The 20,518-nt window shown below is 43.2% G+C and overlaps 1 protein-coding gene across 4 annotated transcripts in view; it reads right to left on the bottom strand.

Moving 5' to 3' along the window:
• Positions 1-20,518, bottom strand: part of CRIM1 (cysteine rich transmembrane BMP regulator 1 (chordin-like)) — a 161,881-nt gene that overhangs the window by 140,794 nt on the left and 569 nt on the right. The window lies entirely within an intron of this gene.

The raw sequence follows: 20,518 nt of genomic DNA on the forward strand, positions 1-20,518 counted from the left end.
CCCCCGGGGAATACAATTGAGATGGAAAAAGGTTCAAAATGTAAAAAACAAAACAACAACAACAAAAACTATTACCAAAAAAGAACAAACCACAATGGTAAAATTAAAAAACAAAAACGAAAACCTCCCCTCGGAAACTTTCCAGCCAGTGATGTGATGTTCTGTGGAGAAAGGCAGCCCACTGGTTTACTCGTTCACTGAAAGCACTTCTGACTGAGCAACTGCTACTGGCACGGTGCCATGCTAGGCACTGAGTGGGCTACGGAGACGCCAGAGTTCGATTCAAGGGCCTGTGGACCCCTCTCCCATCTTGAACACACTGTTAGGTTGAGGAGTAAACCCAGAGAGAGGGCAGAGCCTCGCAAGCACAGCCATCATCACAGCCAGCCCACATGCTGAAGGCTGAGGTGCCCAACCAGCCCTCCTCATGCCTACAGCGCTTCCTTGGAAGCGAGCACTACTCTTACTTTGTCGTAAGGGATGAGGAATTCCTCTCCCTTGCTTCTGAATACTGGACCTACTCAGCGAAACATGTAAAGCGCCCTGAGTGAGCACCTACTGTGTGAGTTGTGGCCTCCCATCTGCAGGTGCGACGCAACGTTGGCGTTTACTGCCACTATCCAAAGGCTTTCACACATGAGTCAACTTATTTTTCCTAACAGTCTGTATGGGCAGAGAGCATTATTTTCACGTTAGAGATGTAAACTTCACACAGAGCTTGAGCAATCTGGCCGAGGAAAAGTCACTAGTTTGAAATATGAGCTGACTTCAGGGCCAGAGCTCCCACTACCAGTGCACAATAGTGCCTCCCACTATTAAAACATGGTTTCTCTTCAAGAAACTTGTCGTCTGAATGTCTCCCGACGAAGTCATTTCCTCTGGGTAGGTTTTCTTGCTACTACATCCCTGGCAAACGGAAACAATACATGCTGCCCACACAGGCTGGTCACGTGCACTGAGACCAGGGTGATTCACAATCTGGGAAGCAGAGTGCTGGGAAACAGGCGAGTGCTGGGGGCAGGGAAGGAGCTGTGATGGACTAGCTGGTGGCCCACATTCCTACAGCAGAGATCACCCACGCACAGGCCTGTGGGTGGACCAAGGGCTGCAAAGGGTGGACACCAAGGAAGGGGGGTGAGACCCAGCACAAAGCAAACAGTGGCCAAAGGAGAAGGAACAAAAGACTGGGGGTTCAGGGGTTTTGCAGCAGACAGCCTTGCTCTCGCTGCACTGGGATAGTGATGCACCGGCAGACACAAAATGCCACGCCAGCCCTAAAAGCAATCGGTTTTTATAGGATTCATGTAACTGTCTTTCCCCAAGATGCTTTGGGTTCTCAAAAAAAAAAAAAAAATTCAACTCTGATCTCAAGTCAGAAAGTTAGTCACTCAAATACGAATTCAGCAAAAAGGTTAACAGAATGGCTGTGGTTTGTGCGACGGGGGAAGACATCCAAGTTAACCACAAAACGAGAGCCAGACACTGTATTGCCCCATAGAAGCACCAACTCCAAGAGGCAAAAGTGAGAACAGATATAAACAGATCCATCCATAAACAATTCCATCCAGCATCTGCTCCCTGGGGAGAACCTGAGTCTGAGACCTCCCTCCAACTATATTTATGCCTCTCTCCAGTCTCACACCAGCAGCCGGAAATAAACCCCGGGCTCTCAAAACCGAACTTTCCCTCTCCCTCCCTCAAATGAGTTGGCCAACCTCCAGAACTCTTGTAAGCAAGGAATCACAGACCAGAGAGCTCACTACCTGCTGGGACACCTGACTCAATAGCAGCTTTATTCCAAGTTCAAGGATCAGACATGTCGATTTCATTAGCCATTGATTTGAACATTTATAACCCCACAGGGAAGGGGTTTTTGAAAGTAAAACACAGCAGCCTGGGTTGATAATAAAAATCATAATGAATTGTTTTAGTCCTGAACAGAACCGACTGATTCTTACCTTTAAATAAATGGTTATAAACTGGTCATACCTGGAGCAATGGGTCTTATGTTCGACCAAATTTAGGAAAGTTTCAACACCCTGTCCTTTCACAAACTTTCCCCCCTAAGAGTGGTGAACTAATTTTATTCATCCCAGAGGCGCTATTTAGCATAACTATTTGGGGTCCTGTTTGGTGTGAAACACGTGCTTATTAATGAAATAAAATCTCTATTAAGATTTGTTATCATTATTGAATATATTAAAATTTATGCTTTAATTTGTTTTCTAAAAAATGTTCATTCTTGACTTTAATGTTATTACCTCATAATATAATTACTATTTGACAAATACCTAAGATTAGACAACTAAATTTGGTGTGGCCTCACCTTCAAGTAACTATTTCAGTGCAAGTATGCTTCTTTCTTCTAAGTCAGAATGCTGATCCCAAAACTGTTAAATTCCAACTGTGCACACATATCACATTGCTATTTGCTGTTGCTTAAAGAAGTCTAAACAGGTGCATTCTCCAACTAACAAGGAGCCAGGAACATGTCCAGTAGTTTCTATACCAAATATGCTGACAGATATATAATCATGCATGAATTATAAATTTTCAAATCTTAGTAACTCAGAAACAGTAACTATAAAGAGGCAACCAAAAATTGTGTCCTTTTTGATAACTCAAAAAGCACTTGTAAGTTAAAGAAAATATTATCTCAAATCAGATGACTTCATTTTTCACTGTTTGCCCAACTGGTTTACACAACTTGTATTTTTAAAGACTGCAAAAATTAATCTGAAATATTACCAACACTATCTATACCTCATTCTCTTGAATAGGAAATCTGTATCTGAATTTAAGAATTGTTAATATCCTATCAGTCAATAATAAAACAGAAAAAGTCTATTTTCCTAACAAAATTCCAAAGACCTTAATCCTAACAATGACCTAATTTTTCCAAATTGCGCGCACACACATATGCTCTGTTGAATAACGTTTAGTTTCTATTTTGATTTATAAAATGGTAGATGTAGAAACCTTTTTAATCATCTTGAAGTTAGTCTCTAGTCCCTTCTTTAGGACTTAATTATATCCATTTTTCATGCTAAATAAACATTACAATCCAATAATGCACTACAAAAAAGGCAACAAAATTAAAAAGTCCCTACCTAGTGGGCAGTCTGGCTATTCAGCACAAAGCCTATCAGTGGCTACTTAATGTTACAGATGTTATCAGTGTCCTGTGGCCACACCCTTCAAGGCAAAGGGCCCCCTGGACATGCCTTAGGCCGCCAGCTGTGTTCATCTATTGGAGAGCCCAGACAATCACCAAAATAGAAGCTAAACAACTTTCTCTTTTGCTCACCTAGGATAAATGCTGTCCCCCAATCTTACCAGTTATGCAATCTCAAAAGGAATGGGGGCAAAGAATTTAGTAGAACGCTGCAATCAGCACATCAGCTTAAATTACAGTGGGGGAGAATGTGTAGCAGCACAAGAAAAGGCACTCCACAAAAACTGGAAGGAAGAAAAGATACGGATAGGTGATAAAAATTAATACTTTTAAAGGAAGACTAGACAGGACACACGCGCTTGCAGACACTGGACCAGGAGCATTTGTGATCAGTTTCTCTATTTTCTAAACTGGACATTCAGTCGTCCAATCACATCATGTCCCCTTTATCATTATTCATTACTTAAAAAGTAAGCAGTGAACTTAATATTTGGTCACAGCACACACAGCTGACTATGGGAATAACTGTTTAAGAAAACTGTAAGAAGGTATTAGGTAACACCTTTCTGAGTGACTACTAAGGAGAGCTGAGTCACTTTTTAAATACCAAGGTCTTTTCCCACAAGTTACTATACTCCAACAATCTGCATAGGAAAAGCTTTAAGGCGCTTCTCAGTCTTGTAGATGGCAGACTTTCTTACTATATGACACACGCAGGACACTGGCAGCTGTAAACTTGGAAGACATGTCTGTTTTCATTAACTTGAGTCCCACCCAACTTGGGGACATGGGCAGGGACATCTTGCCCCTGCAGTCTGCCAGCATGTGCTGGCCCCTACAGCCCCTCCCAGGCTCGGAGGACTTGGTCTTCACTCACCCCTCCAGAGCCCCCGCTTGCTGTCCCTGGCACAGGCGCAGCCTCTGCTCCTTGAGGGCTGTCTCTGGGTCCAGCTGTGGGTCCAGAAGGTGGGTCCGAGGCTGCCTGGGGAAACCGCTTGTCCCCAGATGGCTCCGAGAGGCTCTGTTTGGAACTCAGGGCCACTCAGCTGTCCACACAGCTGAACATGGTACTTGCTGGCTGCACTTCACACCCACTTCTCCGCCTCTTGCCTTCCAGGAAGTCTACTTTTCAGTTAAAAGGACTGTTTACCTTGGCTCACCATCTGCAGGGTACTCCCTAGGAGGAGTGTGCTTCTCAATCCTTGGCTCCATTCATTTCTTTTATGAGAGATCAAGGGCGAATGTGCTGTTCTAGCAGCAAGCCTGGCTCTGGGTCTCACTCACCACCTCCAAGCTCAGGGAAGAATCACAGTTCCGAGATACACATACCTCTGCTTTTGGGCAGATCTCATCAAGTTAAACACTCCAGCTGATAGAGCCTGCGAGAAGGCCACACTCCAAGGAGAAAATACCTGGCTCCAAGATCTAGGCACTGACTTCACCATACCACAGTAATGAAGCCACAGAACAGCGAAAACCAAATGTTTAAAGAAGTCTAGGAAAATCATGGGACCTCAAAATTTTACCATACTAAGGAGCTTTTTTTTTTTTTTTTTAAATGCCAACATGGCACTACGGAGATTGGTGCTATACAGCTAGTTCTGACTCAGAACTGGTTCCAGTTTACCCCCACCTCCCAGCCCCCAACAGGCTAGTAAGCACCCATCAGTAAGATGGCCTCCAGTGGGCTGCTGAAGAGCCACCAACTGTGACACAAGCCTAAGGAGCTTCAGCTGTGAGGTGAGCATCTTAAACTGGGAGAGCCGATGGGGAGCCAGCAGTAACAGAGGCACCAACATTAAACCTGCCTGGCTGTCCCTTCACTGCAGAGCTGAAAAAGGGAGAGGAGCCAAAGCTTACAACCAAGATGGCAATTCGGTGTCTCAGTCCAGGGCTCTGCATACTTTATCTTGGCCAAACCTCTGTACTTCAGCAAACACAAAGCTTATCGCCAGATGTGTCACCCATAAGTTGTAACTTGCTGTTGTATTTTAAGTGTCTAATGTCACCCTCTTAATTTGTAAGCTACTTTAAACCCTTTAGAAAAGTAAACACACAAACAAAAGGTTTATGACTAATACGGAAAGAAAAACATCTCCACACAGCTACATAACAAGTTGGGACTCCAGCCACTAGTCATCAAGAATTCCTCCGTCCCTGAAGTCATAGGGTTTGGAGTGAATCCAAATAGGATTTTGCTTTCTAAAATTCCTTCTATTGCATTCCTGTGGACTTCCTGTTCAACTATTGTGAGGCATTTTTATTATTCACAGTCACACACTTCCACCCTCAAATTGTTGGTTTAGGAGTTCCTTCCCCAAAGAAGCCATATAGTTCTATTTCTTAGGATGTTTGAAGATGACCTCGAGCAGTAAATCCACTGTGCCACTCACTGGCCTACCACTCCCAGACTGATAATCAATGCCTGTTTGTTAAATTAAACTCCTTTCTGATTAGTCAACGTTCACGTTTAATACCCATGCCTGGATTTGCTGAGAATACAGAAGTCTGTCTTATTATCATCAATTATTCACAGGGTCCTCTCAAGTGTCTGTAAAGTAATTTGTAATTGCTTATCAGTTTTTGCTTACAGCAGGGGAGATACCACCACAGTATCTCAAAACAGCTCAGGGCACCACATTCTTGGTGGTAAGAAGTTATAAGCAAGCACCCACAAAGAAAACTCCTACAAGCTGATGAAGGGTTGGTGAATGAAAGATGACACCTTTATGACAAACTGGCAAGAAGGAAAGTCCTCACAAGTGAAAATTACCTTTAAATATTAGCCAACATAAATACAGCTGAAAATAACCCATCACAGCAAAATTAAGGAAATAAATTCTGAGGCCACTGGGGGCGGGGAGGTAAGGGGAGGACATAGTTAACCAGTTTTCAGCTTTCTTCTGCAATGATACGACTTCTCACTGGCATTTTCTCCACACCTAGAATCATCTGTTTCAGTTTCCACGATGCGAACCACAGTTCAGATGGAAAAGTTTTTGTATAATATCTTGGATGACCTTGAGTCTAGATTTAGTCAACAAATACTCATTGAGTTCTTCCTGTGTGCCAAGCACTAGAATAACACACAATCCTGGCACTCAAGTGGATCACAATGAGGCAGGGAGACAGAAATGTGAACTCTAACACAGTGTGAAAAGTGCTACAACAAGGGAAGGAGAAGCGCTATTTATGGGCACGGGATGGGGAGGGGGTGGGGGGTGGCATTACATTCTTCTGGGCAGGGCAGGAAGGCTTCACAAAGGAAGCAGCATAAAAATGGCAGTGCCTGAAGGATGAGAAACATTCTGAAGGATGTGCAGAGATTCAGGACCCTGACAGCCAGTACAGCACCCATTTTCCTGCTGCAGGCTTTGCCATCAAACCTGTGGCAGCCATTGGTATCAGGCAGGATACATTTAAGATCGTCCCTTATTTTCTAAGTTCTCAGATGGTCTGTGTCCAAGATAAACTTGAAATAAAGTAGGAAAATCTTAAACCTGAGAAGCAAAATAGAATTTAGGAGTCTAATTTTTCCTTACCTGTAGGCTTTTAATAATAATATGTAAATTACTATGGCTCCATGGAAAGTTAAATGCTTATTATACTATGACCATAAAAATAGTAAACTTGGCATAATTATGCACATGAAATGCATCCTTCCGAGAGAAAAAAAAGTTCACTGCTCCGTCTTCACCAGTCACCCTTTATGTTTTTTCCTCTTTGTTGCTCCTAATATCTCCGACTTTTCCATTTTCTCAAGAAATAGTCTCATCCAAGCATTCCTGACTTCAGGGCATATGCTTACATATTCACACACAGTTTAAAATATATAATACATGGACTATTTTCAGTGCCAAATGTCACTGTAATTATGTATTTCTTTTGGACATGTTTTATATGCTATTAAAGCATGTAAATACTTTATCTCCCTCAAGTTTTCCAAACCCCTATTGGCACCGAGCATTTTTTCCTTTCTCTTTCCAAAGCATCAAATACCATTTCCCCAGTAGAAAGTCAATACACTCTGTTGCTGAGGACTCACCTTTTCCCAATGTAGTCTTTGAAAATATCTTAATCTGTTTCCCACAAAAAAGCCACCTGACTTATTTTGCCGATTTCCCTATAGAGGTATCCTATTTTTCTAAATTCCTGCTTTTCCTTTCTCCTATCACATCTGTAATTCCTATGGTAAGGTCAAAATCTATGTTTAATGATAACCTGATGTAAGTCATCCCAAATTACTTAAAGAATAATAAAACTTGGTCCCTACTGTAACAGGGTGGTCCCCAGGAAAAGGGGAGGTTCCAAATTCCTTGCCCCACCCAGAAGGAAGGTGGAACTGAGTAGGGAGGAGAAGAATCTGGAGACAAGAGGAAAGAAGCAGGATGGAGAGCCAGAAAAAGATCTGAGGAGGTACATGGAGCAGAGAGACATGTGAAGAGACTGTGCTTGCTTCTTCTTGGTCCTGACTTGTTGAAATTGATGTGGGTGACAGACCATGTGGCGAGGTTCACTATGGCAGGGCAGCGTTTACCTTGATGTTGATTTTGCTCCCCCCCACAGTCCCCCCCCCATCTTGTCTGCTCATTCCTGACCCTTTTCTATAGGTCCCTGCCAGAAGGTAGAGGGCTTTCAGGCCTTGCTTTGGGCCAATCCCTTTTAGATGGACTGTTACCCACAAGGGGATGGGTAACTTTGAGTGTCTGATTTAGAACTATATTGTCTTTTCTATATTACACACTCATGTATTAAAGTTCCTTTCCATTAAAGGTCTTATATGTTTTGTCTTCATGTGGCAGATGGCAGAACCTATTTAGAGCAGGTAGGTTTGGGGGTTCAGTGGTGCCCTTCTCTCCCTGCCTTATAACAGATTTAGCACCCAGCTATAGCACCCAGCTACAACTAAGAAGTGACCTAAGTCAGTAATTTTCCACTTGCCCACATACAGATATCCCAATTAACTTGGCAGTTTAAATGCCAAAGCACTTTAATTAGAATTTTTAAATGCAATAAAACAATGCACAATCTTTATTTATTAAGAAGTCGTTTTCAGCTTGCTGATCTACTGGGTAGAGTAGTAGACACTCAATTTGCTTCAAACAAGCAAGCTGCTTATAGCACATTCGTAACAGAATGCGAAGTGTTCTTTATGTGTGCCCCCAGCAGCTCATACTGGATGTACACAGGCAAAAAACTGACGGCATCTTGAAAGAGGAATTATCACCACTTCCTGTCTCTCAGCCTCACTCTAACTGTACCAGGCGCCCAGCTGCTAATGCCACAGATATATTTTACTGTCCTGAGCACATCTTTTTAGGCCAGCAGGCCTACCACAACCCTGTAAAGGTACTTGGCTTTATGAAGTATTATCATTTTCTGATCTGTTATATTCCGTGTCCCCTGAATTTTAAGGACTGGCAAGAACTGCCACCACTCTCTCTAAATAATTCTGCAGAGCTTCTTTTCTGCCATCCTGCTAGTGTGGACACCATTATTGGAAAGGTCCTTACAGAGGACTGGGCGTTTGGCACCAACCTCTCTTTAATAGTTGGGTTACCTCCAAATGGAGACCTTCATGCAACCGTGCTAGGGAGAAAGTGGAGACAAGTGGAAAGACCGCTGGAAAGCACGCCTTTCCACAGGCTTCCAAGGGCTCTTGAGCTCCAGCCCACGCTGGCGGCGGCAGGGATTCACAAAAGGAGGAGGGCCAAACCACAGCACAAGACATGGGCTTGGGAGGCACCAAATGGGCCTTCTAGCGCAGGCTCTGAGGTCCACAAAGGCACACTCTGCTGCTTCCAAGAGAGAAGTGTTGGTCCCTGGCACCTGGGTTTTCAGCACTGCCCCCACAGTTTAAAAGTTCTTAAGCCCATCTGTACCAAGCAGGAAGAAGCCCAAATAAAGACCTACTGATAAACCAAAGAAGAAAAGCACAACCTATTCAGCAGATGCACCAGCTAGTAAATGAATACCCCCCAGCTCTCAAGGGCTATTTCAGACACTGCCACTATGCACAATTCAGAAGCCTAGCTTAGAAGAGAAGGGATAAGATCCAGACAGGATTTAACTTCTGATAGCATCTTAAAAGAAAGAAGAGGAGGAGGAAAAGACAGCAGAGTACTAACAGTATTCTGCTGCAAGTCTTTTCTGTTAAGATACAATTTCAATCCAGGTACTTGTAAATACAGTAGTTTTACAGACTGAAGAGTAAAAAAACCTTTTAGAACAAAATGCAAATGATTACAGAAAACTAAAAAATAAGTTCATACTGCTAGGGATTGCTGGTTTAGGTAACTGAATTAACTGAAAGTGAGATTCATGGAAGAGATCTTCATAATAACTAGCTGCTGATTTTTCTCCTGCCACATTCTCCCAATTGGAGTCTTTAGCATTCAGCAGACTTATTAACAAGTAAATGCCCAACTGGTATTAACTAGCACCTCATTTTGCAAGGGCGCTCTTGGCAAAAAGGTAATATCCACAAGGCAGAGCAAGTTGATGGCTGGTGTGTGAGGAAGGCTGAGCTGAGATCACCTTCTTGACCACCCCACCACCTCACTTTGCTGGGCTCCTGGCCACTGGACAATGTGCAAAGGAAAGGTGAAAATTCTAACCAACTTTCCTAGCTTCACAGTTGGCCTGTACTTGAAATAACATTTAGTACGGATTTGCTGTCTCATATCCACACTGAGCTTACTGGTCGTCAGGCTTGGAGACCCACAGGGAGGAGAGCGGGGCTGCAAAGCCACAAGCCTGTCCTTGGCCCCGGCAGGCAGAAGTTAGCTCACCCTTCCCACAGGCTGCATGGGGGTGCCCACAAGGCCAGAGCCAGGGCCCCTCCTCTCACGTTCGATTACTGTTATGTTTCTTTAAATTCAGCCTGCTCCTTAAGGAAACTCCCTGGCAAGTGAAAACAGCAGCAAAGGTAAAAGAATGCTGAGAATTTGGCTGCTGCCTGCAGTATTAGGAAGAACAGCAATTACTCAACTCTCTCTTAGTGTCAGAGGCAGAAATGAGCATGTGAATTTGGGCAAGTTTTGGCCTGTCTTTGCTCAAACTTCTCCCCTTGCAGTATCTGTCACCTACCTACCTCGAAGTCGTAATAATTAATGAAGTAAATGAGAAAATGGAGAAAGACTGAAGGCAGCAGGCCAGTACAACACAGAAGAGAGGTACATCAATCCTACCTTGAATCCAGACCAGGCCAGGGTTAAGTCAGCATAGGGCTGGCATTTAGAAGATGTCACTCACTTCCCAAAAGCTACGTTTTGCTGTCTTCACTGCCCCACGAAAAACGTAACTATGGAGAACACTTCACCTTTTCCTCCAAGCCTTTCTGTCCTCAGCATTTGGCAGGAGTCATGTGGGCACCACCATTTTTTCCTTCCCTGCCCCGGCAAACACAAGGTAATATTTGACTCCTGCCAAGCACTTCTAGGTCATAAAAACAGATCTTATGACCAGAAGGCCTCAAAATATCAGGTTCAGTTTGCCTGCCTTCAGGTAGGTAACTATTTAATTCTCTTTGGACAAATTGAGGTCAAGGTAAGCTGAGGTTTTCTTTAAAGTGCTGACCGACCAGATGAAGAGAACTCTAAATGCCACAGCTCTTTCTCCCCTCCTTTACCAGACTATTTTCATGTTCAAGAATTGTGTGCTACTTCACACAATTGAAGTCTGAGCAGACTTCAATGCTTCCTGCAATAAGCTGGGATAGATACAATTACATTTATTCTTGGGATTGAAATAAACTTATTTGGCCTTTCATTTTTTTGTCTGTGATAAAAAAAAAAAATTCCTAAATCTGTCTATACAATATGAACACAGTGGTTCTGAAAAAACACACGGTACTCCCGATCTTTTTCATACATTTAAAAATCTTTCAATTTTGACTTGAATCAGATAAAACTGTCTACAACAACCCTCTTCCCCCCTTCAGTACCTTCTTAAAAAGCAAAGCCCCCAACTATGTAAAGTGGGAAAAAGGAGAAACAAGGGGTAGACTCTGAGAGCAGCCTCTGACAAAAGGACTCAAGGTCTGCCTCAAAAGACACACAGAGGAGACCCATCCTCCCCCCACTGACCAACCTGAAGTAGCCCAACTTAGTACTGAAAGCCTGGTGCAGGCCAAACTTCCAGAAAGATTGGCCTTATTTTGGCAGGTGTTCTGGAGTGTCAGATAAGAGGTATCACAACTCTCCAATATTGAGATGCCTTTTGTTGTCTCACAGCTGTGAGCCCTTCCCCTTGTGGTCTTTGGATAAGAAGCTAAATAAGTTACCTCTCATAGACCAGGACTTTCCAAGTTCAGGTTTCATTCTGCCCTGCCAGAAATTCCTTTCTGTTTTGAATCTGAGATGTTTGTTTATGGTATTTGTTTTGAAATGCTAAATAAGACAGACACCCTCTCCAGTTACAGGTTATATCTTCCTCCCTGCTCCCCTCCACCCCAGCCTTGCCATAACCAGAGTGGCCTGTTGCTAAGGCCTTAGCTAAACTTTCCAAGAGCAAACTCTTTGGATTTGCTTCTGGGGAACTTGAGATGTTAAATGACAACATCTCAAAACATAACCAACACTTAATTTTCTACCTTAAATGTTCACAAGGCAAATGTTATAAAACAAGGGTTGGATATTTCCTATAAGGATATTTCCAATTAGAGTGTTATTTTTGGATTCGACAAAGCATATACTTAAATAAAAAGAAACTTCAAATTTCAGGGTTTCATCTAGCTTGTAGGTTACATGTTTGAATACCAGCACTTTCTGGGGGGAAAAAACTCAACTTCTACTGTGTAATGATAGTTTGGGTGTCAAGAGGGAAACAAAAGTTTGCAAATTACTGATTGGAAGGGAAACAAAGTTTGCAAATTACAAGCTTTCTCCTTGTTCCATAATATCCAATATACACCATTTGTTCCGTGTGCACTCAGCCCATTATTTACTGGATAAAATGCTGCTTATTTCTAGGCAAGAAAGAGGAGTCACAGTTCTGTTTTCTTCAAATGGGACCATACCTATACTAGGGCCTAAATGATAAGAAAATCAGCTATTTTAATCTAGGAGGTACTTGTCTAGCTTTCTACTATGGCCAAGACTCTCCAAAGAAACCACATGTAACTCCTAGGTAAAGCTGCAGTCTTGTTCACACGCAAGGTGGATGAAACACCTGGGGTCCAGAAGGGTCACACAGAGCTACTCTGGGATGCACCCACATCTCCTGCTCCTTCCTCTGCACATCCAGGACCCCACTTGGGTGGTGATGCTCCTGAGGGTGTCTCCCAATTGCTCTGTGCAGGATGACTGAGGAAAAATAAAGCTGACCTTGGGCCCAACTGTACCAACCTATGTTCTGACATCCCCTCAGCAAACTTCTAACAACAGGAAACTGAATTCACTTTCATGAACTCATATGCCATCAATATGAAAATACATCACCTTTAAAAAAAAAAAAAACAAAAACCTAATTTGTATTAGTTCTCTAAGACTTGAGGATTCAAATCATAAATCAAGCAAACGTTCATTCACCTTCTGCTGACATACCAATAAGCCTGGGAATTAGAGAAGCAAACCAACAAATGTTTCCTTGGTCCGAGTCTCTGGTTGTTAATACTTGACGATTCCCTTCTCTCACTATCATCTCACAATTCGTGTATGCCTACAAAGTAGGTTTTTGTTTTTGAATAAAGTATAAATGACCACAGCTAATGAAATAAATGGGTAAGGATGGGCATTAGAATTATTATCTTTTTAAAATGTACTTGGTACTTAGACTAGCCATTGTACATTAACATAAATACTAAGTAATCACCAGTATATTATACATGGTATTAATTTTCTCCAATTCTCACTGTAATATCTCCATGGTAGAAAGCCATTAATATTCTATTTTAACAAATGAGAAAATTGAAGCCCAAAACCACTAAACTGGTTGTTCACAGCTAAAAAAGAAAATCAACAGAAATGAAGTCTGCACATAGGTTTGTGCAGCTCCAAGGTCAATTTTATTTTTCCTCAAACATGCTGCACAGAGGAATGGGGAGAGAGGGAACGCCTCAGGCCCTGCTTGTGGCCACAAGGCCACTAAACCCTTCCTGATGGACTGGAGTTGCAGCCCCTCTGAGCAACTCAGCACTTCGCTACTCACCGCCTACCCCGTCAGTAACTGCCTGAATAGGACATGTGGTCTCCATGTCACCGCTGCAGTAGCCTGGCATCTGTGAGAGGAGAGCCCCTATGTTCGGATTTTGGCTGAAATAATAACTGTAACATCAGGTAACCAGACCAGGTTGCAAATGCTACGTTCTACACACGTAACTAGCTTACATGTAACTAGCTTAAAGCTTGGTCCTGGGAACAGCGGCTCTGGCATCACTGAGAATGTATCAGGAATACAGATTTCAGGGCCCATCTCAGACCTACTGAATCAGAGCCTGCATGTTTAGTAAGATCCCCAGGTAATGTGTGCACACATTAAAATGTCACAGGCACACAGCAAACATACCAGGCAACTACTGCACCAGACAAGGGAACCAAGGCTAGAAAAGTGATAACGCTACAAAAGAGCATAAAGACCAGACCCAGAGCAGGTGCGTAATAAATAGCTGTGAGTGGCAGGATGGCAGAGAAACAGGACTAGAAGGGAGGAATGGGTTGTTAAACAGTTGATCTCTAGTTTAGCCTGGTTAACACAACTGGTGACAGCCCAGTTATTGGGACAAGTTGTTTCTTTAGCTCAAGTCAGAACAAGACTGACAGCATCCACTTATGTGAACCCTCAAGGAGTAGAGCAAAACCTTCAACAAATGTAAGGGAAGACATACATAACTGATCACAGCAAATTCTTCCCCAATGAACTATTAACAGTTAAATTTACAACTTACTGCCCAAAATTTCAGATTCCTTTTCTTTGTTTTCACCCAAAATACACAAATTTTGTAGAAATTATTTAGACTAAAGTATAGCAAATGGGGATCAGAAGGAAAGGTAGCCAAGACTTCAGAGTTAAGCATTTTAACTTTTTCGGGAGTTGGGGAGGGAAGAGCCTTGGATTCAATTTACTCCCTAAGAGCCCAAACTCTTTGTTACTCAACTAGTAAGAATTCGGTGAATAAAAGTTGAGTCCCTGCCAGGTACCAGCACACAGGTGAGTGTCACCACATGCCCACCACATTCTTCTATGTGATTCACTGGCATTCATCTGCCCAGTCCTTATAGCAACCCTGTTATTAACTCCAATATACAATGAGGAAACTGATGTGCACACAGCAGATTTGATCTTAAATTCCAAGTTTCCAACTATTATACTCTTATCAAGAATATATAGTTCACGGGCCCTCCCCGATGGTGCAGCAGGTTAAAAGCACAGTACTAAGAAGCTTAAGCCACGTCAGCATGAGTTCGATTCCCGCCTGCCCCAGAGGAAATCCACATGGCATGGCAGACCTCTCCTGACCTGCCCGTTGCTCCCCTCAGCAGTGTACTTCATAGATCTGCCTGTTCTGCTACCTACTCTGTCTCTGGTGAATCCTCTCTCACCCTCCACATCTCTGGCCTGTATCCCAGTTCTATATGAATAAATAAATCTTTAAAAAATTTTAAAAAAAAGTATAGTTCACACAGAGATGAACTGGGGTTAAGGGAAAGAAGAATTTGAGATCTGTTCACTTTGCAACACAAGAAATAGAATTTTTTTTTAATGTGGCCCCAAATAAACACTACTGTGTACTTTAAGGGCACTTTTAAATGCAAGTATAGTCCATCACTTCTCTGTTCATAAGACCAAGAAGGCCTCATCTAAGCAGAGCCCAACGTGCAGCACCAACAGCGTAAGTGGGGGAAGATGCTGATAAAGGGGCACCCCTCAGAGTACTGCCTACATTCAGGCACCTAATGGAACAAGCCGGACAGAGAAAAGCATTCTTAAATCTGTCGTTTTGAACCACAGCTACTAAAGCATGAAGGTGGAGGCCTCATTCTTAGGTGTTTGAGAACCTGTGCTGCTGAACAAGGTGCAGGCTTACTTAGAGACAGGCAGCTCCCTCCTACACCAAGAAACGAGCGCCAACTCCTATCTTTCAACCTACTTCAAATTCAGATTTTCTTTTTGGGCTTTACCACTGTCTGAAAACAACACCACATATCCTCTGGCTCCTAGAACAAACTTTAACCACATAGTTCACTCATCAACTAATCATATACAGACTTGTGAAATCACTTCTCATTGGCTGGAGCTTATGTTCTTATGTAGACTTTCCAACAGCTTCCAGCTTATGTAGACTACTTATCTTGAGTGAAAGCAGAGTGAGAAGAGTACACTAGGGGGTCACCTCCCACCCTAGCTGAAGGCTACCTAAGGGCCAAAAGAGCTATGAATGAGTGATTGATTTCTGTGCAAAGACAAGTCAGATCTTGGCAAATGCAACTTTGGAGAATTCAACCACAGAGAGGAAAGGCTTTTTAGTTTGTTATTCATGCATATTTGGCTAGTGTACTGTTTCTTCCTCAAATAATTAATTGAACCTTGTTGGGTGTCTCAAATTCTGGTCACTCATGTGCCACAGGAACAGAGTCACAGGAACCTGCTTTACCAAATTTACCTTTCACTCATTTACCACCTCCTTCCTTATGTTACTTAAATGCTAAAACTGTATGACCATCTCTCATGTTAGTACCACAGCCTAAAAGACTTTAAACACACCCACATACTTTCAGGAATTTCACAATTCATGTCTGGAATGTGTTTTGGATTATTCTTCAAAGGACACACAGTTGCTCTAAGATGGATTCAGTATTTTTCTCTTCTCCCATTCATCATCCTTTAGTCTTCCTTTCCATTATCTTTTTAGCATCATGTATTTCATCTATTTGCCCCTAAACTCACAATACCCACCCCCTGGGTCCCCCAAGCTGTTCTCTTGTGAAACCCAGATCATCACATCTTAAGCTACACAAAACAAAGAAACCTGCACAAAGTCACTGAAGATGGCTGCAATGTCCATAGTTTAACTTAAGAAAACTGAACAACTCTTAATCTGTTCACAACTGCACTGCCAACACATAGCTTATAGATTCACCAGGTCATTGTTAAATATGTGCTAGCGTAGCAATTATCTCTAGACTTGCTATTTTTGTCTATCTGATACTATGCAATTCATCTGCCCTTTGCCAAGTGTTTTATGTGACTAGACTCCCCCCGAAAGAGTGAGAATTCTGTTACTTGATAGAGTGAAGGTCATCAGGTCCGTCATTTGTATACGTACAGTGAATAGCCTCTCCATGTCTTGTCAATATTTACTTTTGGAAGGAAATAATTATTTCCCTGTTTACTTACATTGGCTTCTCTTCCCATGCCCTATTAACAGTGATTTTATAGGCCCTGCTTCCTTCTCTCTGGCACTGAAGAGCTCACTCTACCTAGAGACTTCAGCTGGAAAATGAAGCCACTAGTCAAGTGTAGAACCTGGGCTTTTGATTTCTCTAATGTCAATATGGGAGTATTAATTTTGCCCCCATTCTATTCAATGAGTAAAAATTAAAATCCATGGACTCTTACCCTTGCTCCCTCCAGCAGAGCAAGAGAGGAAGCCTCCGTGGCTCCTGCACAAATGTCCTGGTGCATTAGCTGACCTCCCATGACCTGCATTGGGGGGGCATCCCCATACACCCTCTACACATGTCTTCCAACAGCCATCAAGGCCACTGAGTGATTAGAAAAGGAGTTACAGCGTCTAAAACAACCATTTCAGAGAATGACATTCTCTTCTGTCAGTACTCACTATGTACCTTATTCTCCATCGTGCTGCCCCATGAAAACTACATGAAAGGAAAATGACAATATCCAAGGGAAATAAAAGGATTAAGTTTAAAAAAGCAGTTTTTACACGGTTAAGTGACATAAAGATGAAGCCACTGAGAAAATATTCACTGGGGGAGAAAAGTTGGTGCTTATCTGCAATAGCAATCACCTGGATCTAGTTACAATAATATTCTCAGAGTAAAGTCACTCAAGTGTCCACTCGATTCCAAACCACTCTGTCCTCACACACAGCCCCATTCCAGCCATCCTCTGCCTTTTCATTACTCAGAAGTGAGGTCAAGCTTTCCCTGCCCACCCCCCAACCTTCCAGAAGCTTAATGTGCTTCCCTCAGTCCTCACTCCTCTATCTCAAAATAATTCACTGTCCAATCAAAACATTTTTCCTAGAAAATTCCATTTCAGTACTCTTTCAAAACTCTGATTTCCCAGTACCGCCCCCCCCTCCCATCTAGTATTCTTCCTCAGGAATTCAGAATCCAAACTTGTTTCTCTGGCTCCTAGGCAATTCACCTGGAGGCAGGTAGCTGGCAAGAAAATAGGCCACATATGATTTTGTAAAGACCAACAGGAAAACTCAACAGGTGGAAGCAACTTGGGTCCTCCCAGTGGGCAGGAAACCCTTTTGAGATGAATAGAGAACACCTGAGATGTCAGGCATCTGGCCCTGGGTTCAATTCCTAAAATGCATTTAGCCAAAAAACCACAACTTTTTAGGGAATAATTAAATCACGACTTACTTAACAACCCCAAGGATGCTGAAAAGAAGTCAAATGTACATGTTGCATGATTCACGGGATGTAACTCAATTATTTAATTTTCAGGAAATATTTTTTTCTTCAGTGTTCTATGGACAGGTCTGGCCCTCAGTTTGTTCAACACACACTTATTCAGAGCCTACTACAGGCCCACCTGCCTTAAAACCCAACATGTGAGCCACAAATTGGAAGGAGGTCCATTTCTGCCCCAGCTTTATCTAACTTACTTGTGAACTTTGTTCAGTTATAAACATGGCATTTTTCCCCAACAATGCCAGAATAGGGAGTAACACAAATAAAAAATTAGCACAAGCTGGCAAAGAGACCAGTGCAATTTGTAGTTAAATGATTGAAAGCAGGTAGATTAGTCATATTTCTATGCCATGCCATGCTTTCTCAATGCAGCCAATTAAACAAGTTTTCATTAACAGATACAACCAGTAGGGGTCATTTCAGTGCAAAAATTGCAGCGGAAGACTTCAATGTGAATAAAATAAACCTATTCCTATTCATGTTATTTATCGTAACTGTTTCACTGTATGAATTTCTGAATAAAAATGGAAACAGAAAAGCTGGCCACTCACTGAGTGGTTTCTCACAAAAACAAGAGTCGCACCTTTTAAGATTACTACTGACAAAGACATTCAAATACAGGAAAAAGATTGCTACAAGATTGCTACAAGATTTATGGAAAACAAGATAATGTGCAAATAGAACATCCTTAAAATTTTTTAACACATGATTTAATGGTATTAAATCCAACCATTATCTCATGACAGGTAATAGCTCTTTCTTTGGTGTCACTGATTAGGAAAACAGTTTACTGCTTTTAGAATTCTAAAATGATAAAATTAAAAGTACCCTAACATACAATTTTGTTAGCTGAAAACAAGCCTGCAAAGTAGTCTTTCCAGAAAATAGTGAGATAGGACCATTGGCAACAAATAACTCCCAAGCATCTTCAAGGCCAATACCAAGTGCATGGGGTGTTACCAGAAGCATAGAAGCCATGAGAGATGGCATCTTTCAGAGGAAGGAAGGGCTCACCGACAAACTGCTAAAATAACTCTGTACTGTGACAGGGGGGTACAGCTGCCAAAACACCAGCTTACTGTGAATGCTCGCTGAACCCCCATTGTTCCTTCACCAGAAATCTATACACACAAGGGTGAGGATCTTTATAACCTCCAAAGGTGTTTCTCAGGCACAGCAGTTTCCAATGCATTTACCCTCATTTCATACACCTTGTTCTTTTCAGATTTATGGGAGGCTGGCTTAAGTAATTTACACACTTCAAGTGGCAGGGTTCAAAGATGCATCTTTTAGTCCAAGTAATTCAGAATTTCCAACGTCAAACACATACAATTCTACTAGAAGATAATCTCCTGGCCAAGTTTCCTGAAGCAAGAAATAAAACTTGTTATAAAATGGGACTTAACACCAGGTGAGAGGCATTTGCATTCCAGACAAATGAAGCCTTCTCACCCAGCATCTTCTCACGATGCAGTTGGTCAAGTCCCGTCCCTCTAAGAGTCCCCTCCACTCAGTGTCCACTCGCCTCCAAACCAGATAGGCCACACAGATTTCCCAAGTGTCCAAACTCCAAAAACTGCAGGCATACATAAATGTGTATTTAAGGAAAATCTCAGACGTGAAGGCTTTATTAAGTGGGGCTTCTCTATCGAGACCCATTTTATCCGAAGAGTGCCACCTCCCTTTTCTGTATGCCAGCATAATAAACAAACACGTACAGGCTTAAGAATGCTTCAGAGTAACCGTGCCGGCGCAGTAGAAAGGAAAGGACTGAGCAGCAGAAGGCGCCTGTGGGCTCTCCTCACTGCTCCCCCAAAAGGCTGCTTTGCTCTGATCATACACACAGGGATGCCCCGGAACAGCATCATCACCCCAACGTCAGCCCTAGCAGGGAACCACTTTTTACGGGTGCTTATCAAGACCTGCCCATTAGCCAGATAAAAAGAACTCTCCCACTTCTCTCCTCTAGACCCAAACCCCACCAGCACCCGAGGCGGTGGCAGGAGTGCTTGGAGGGTTCAAGGCCGACACCCACTTTCTGTGGTTCCCTCAAGCAGAGATTCCACTAACCTAATCTCTGCCATCGTCAGTCTCCGCACCGTGGTGCACAAAGCTCAGCGGAGAGCAGAACAATCCTCGCTGTCAAACAAAAAAGGAGCCTGCAACGCGATTGGAAACACGCGGATATCTGATCTTAAAAGGCAGCCGCTGCTAGTCAGAAACAACTTTTCACTCCAAGGTGGGAGGCCTCCTTCCCCTCGCCCCCCACAACCCCCCCCCCGCCCCCTCACTCAGGAGTGAACGCCTTTGACCGTTTTCAATAGGCAAATAAATGAGTAACCACCATGTATGTAACTTCCCCTGGGCTGACATATGCCGGAGCTGAAACTGATTTATATGCGAAGGAGGAGGAAGGAGGTGAAGGAAGAGCGCAGGGAAAAAATAATAGAAGAGTCACACAGGGAGTGCGAGCTACAGACACGTCTCCTCCGCCAACAGAAAACGGACTTTCGAGGGCGGCGCGCAGCCCTCAGTTCACAGTGCGCTAGTGCGGGGCGGGGGCCGGGGGCCAGACTCCCCGAGGGGCTCGCGACAGCCTCCGCAGTGCCCCCGGCTCACGGCGCCCCCGCGTCAGGGCGCAGGGCCGCTCCCCGCCCAGCCCCAGACGCAGGCTCCCACGTGTGCGTGTCTGTGCGGGCCCGGGGGCGAACCCCACTCGCCCGCCCCAGCCCCC

This window comes from Condylura cristata, unplaced genomic scaffold, assembly GCF_000260355.1.
Source record: "Condylura cristata isolate star-nosed mole 26May11 unplaced genomic scaffold, ConCri1.0 scaffold00020, whole genome shotgun sequence".
Taxonomy (NCBI): Eukaryota; Metazoa; Chordata; class Mammalia; order Eulipotyphla; family Talpidae; genus Condylura; species Condylura cristata.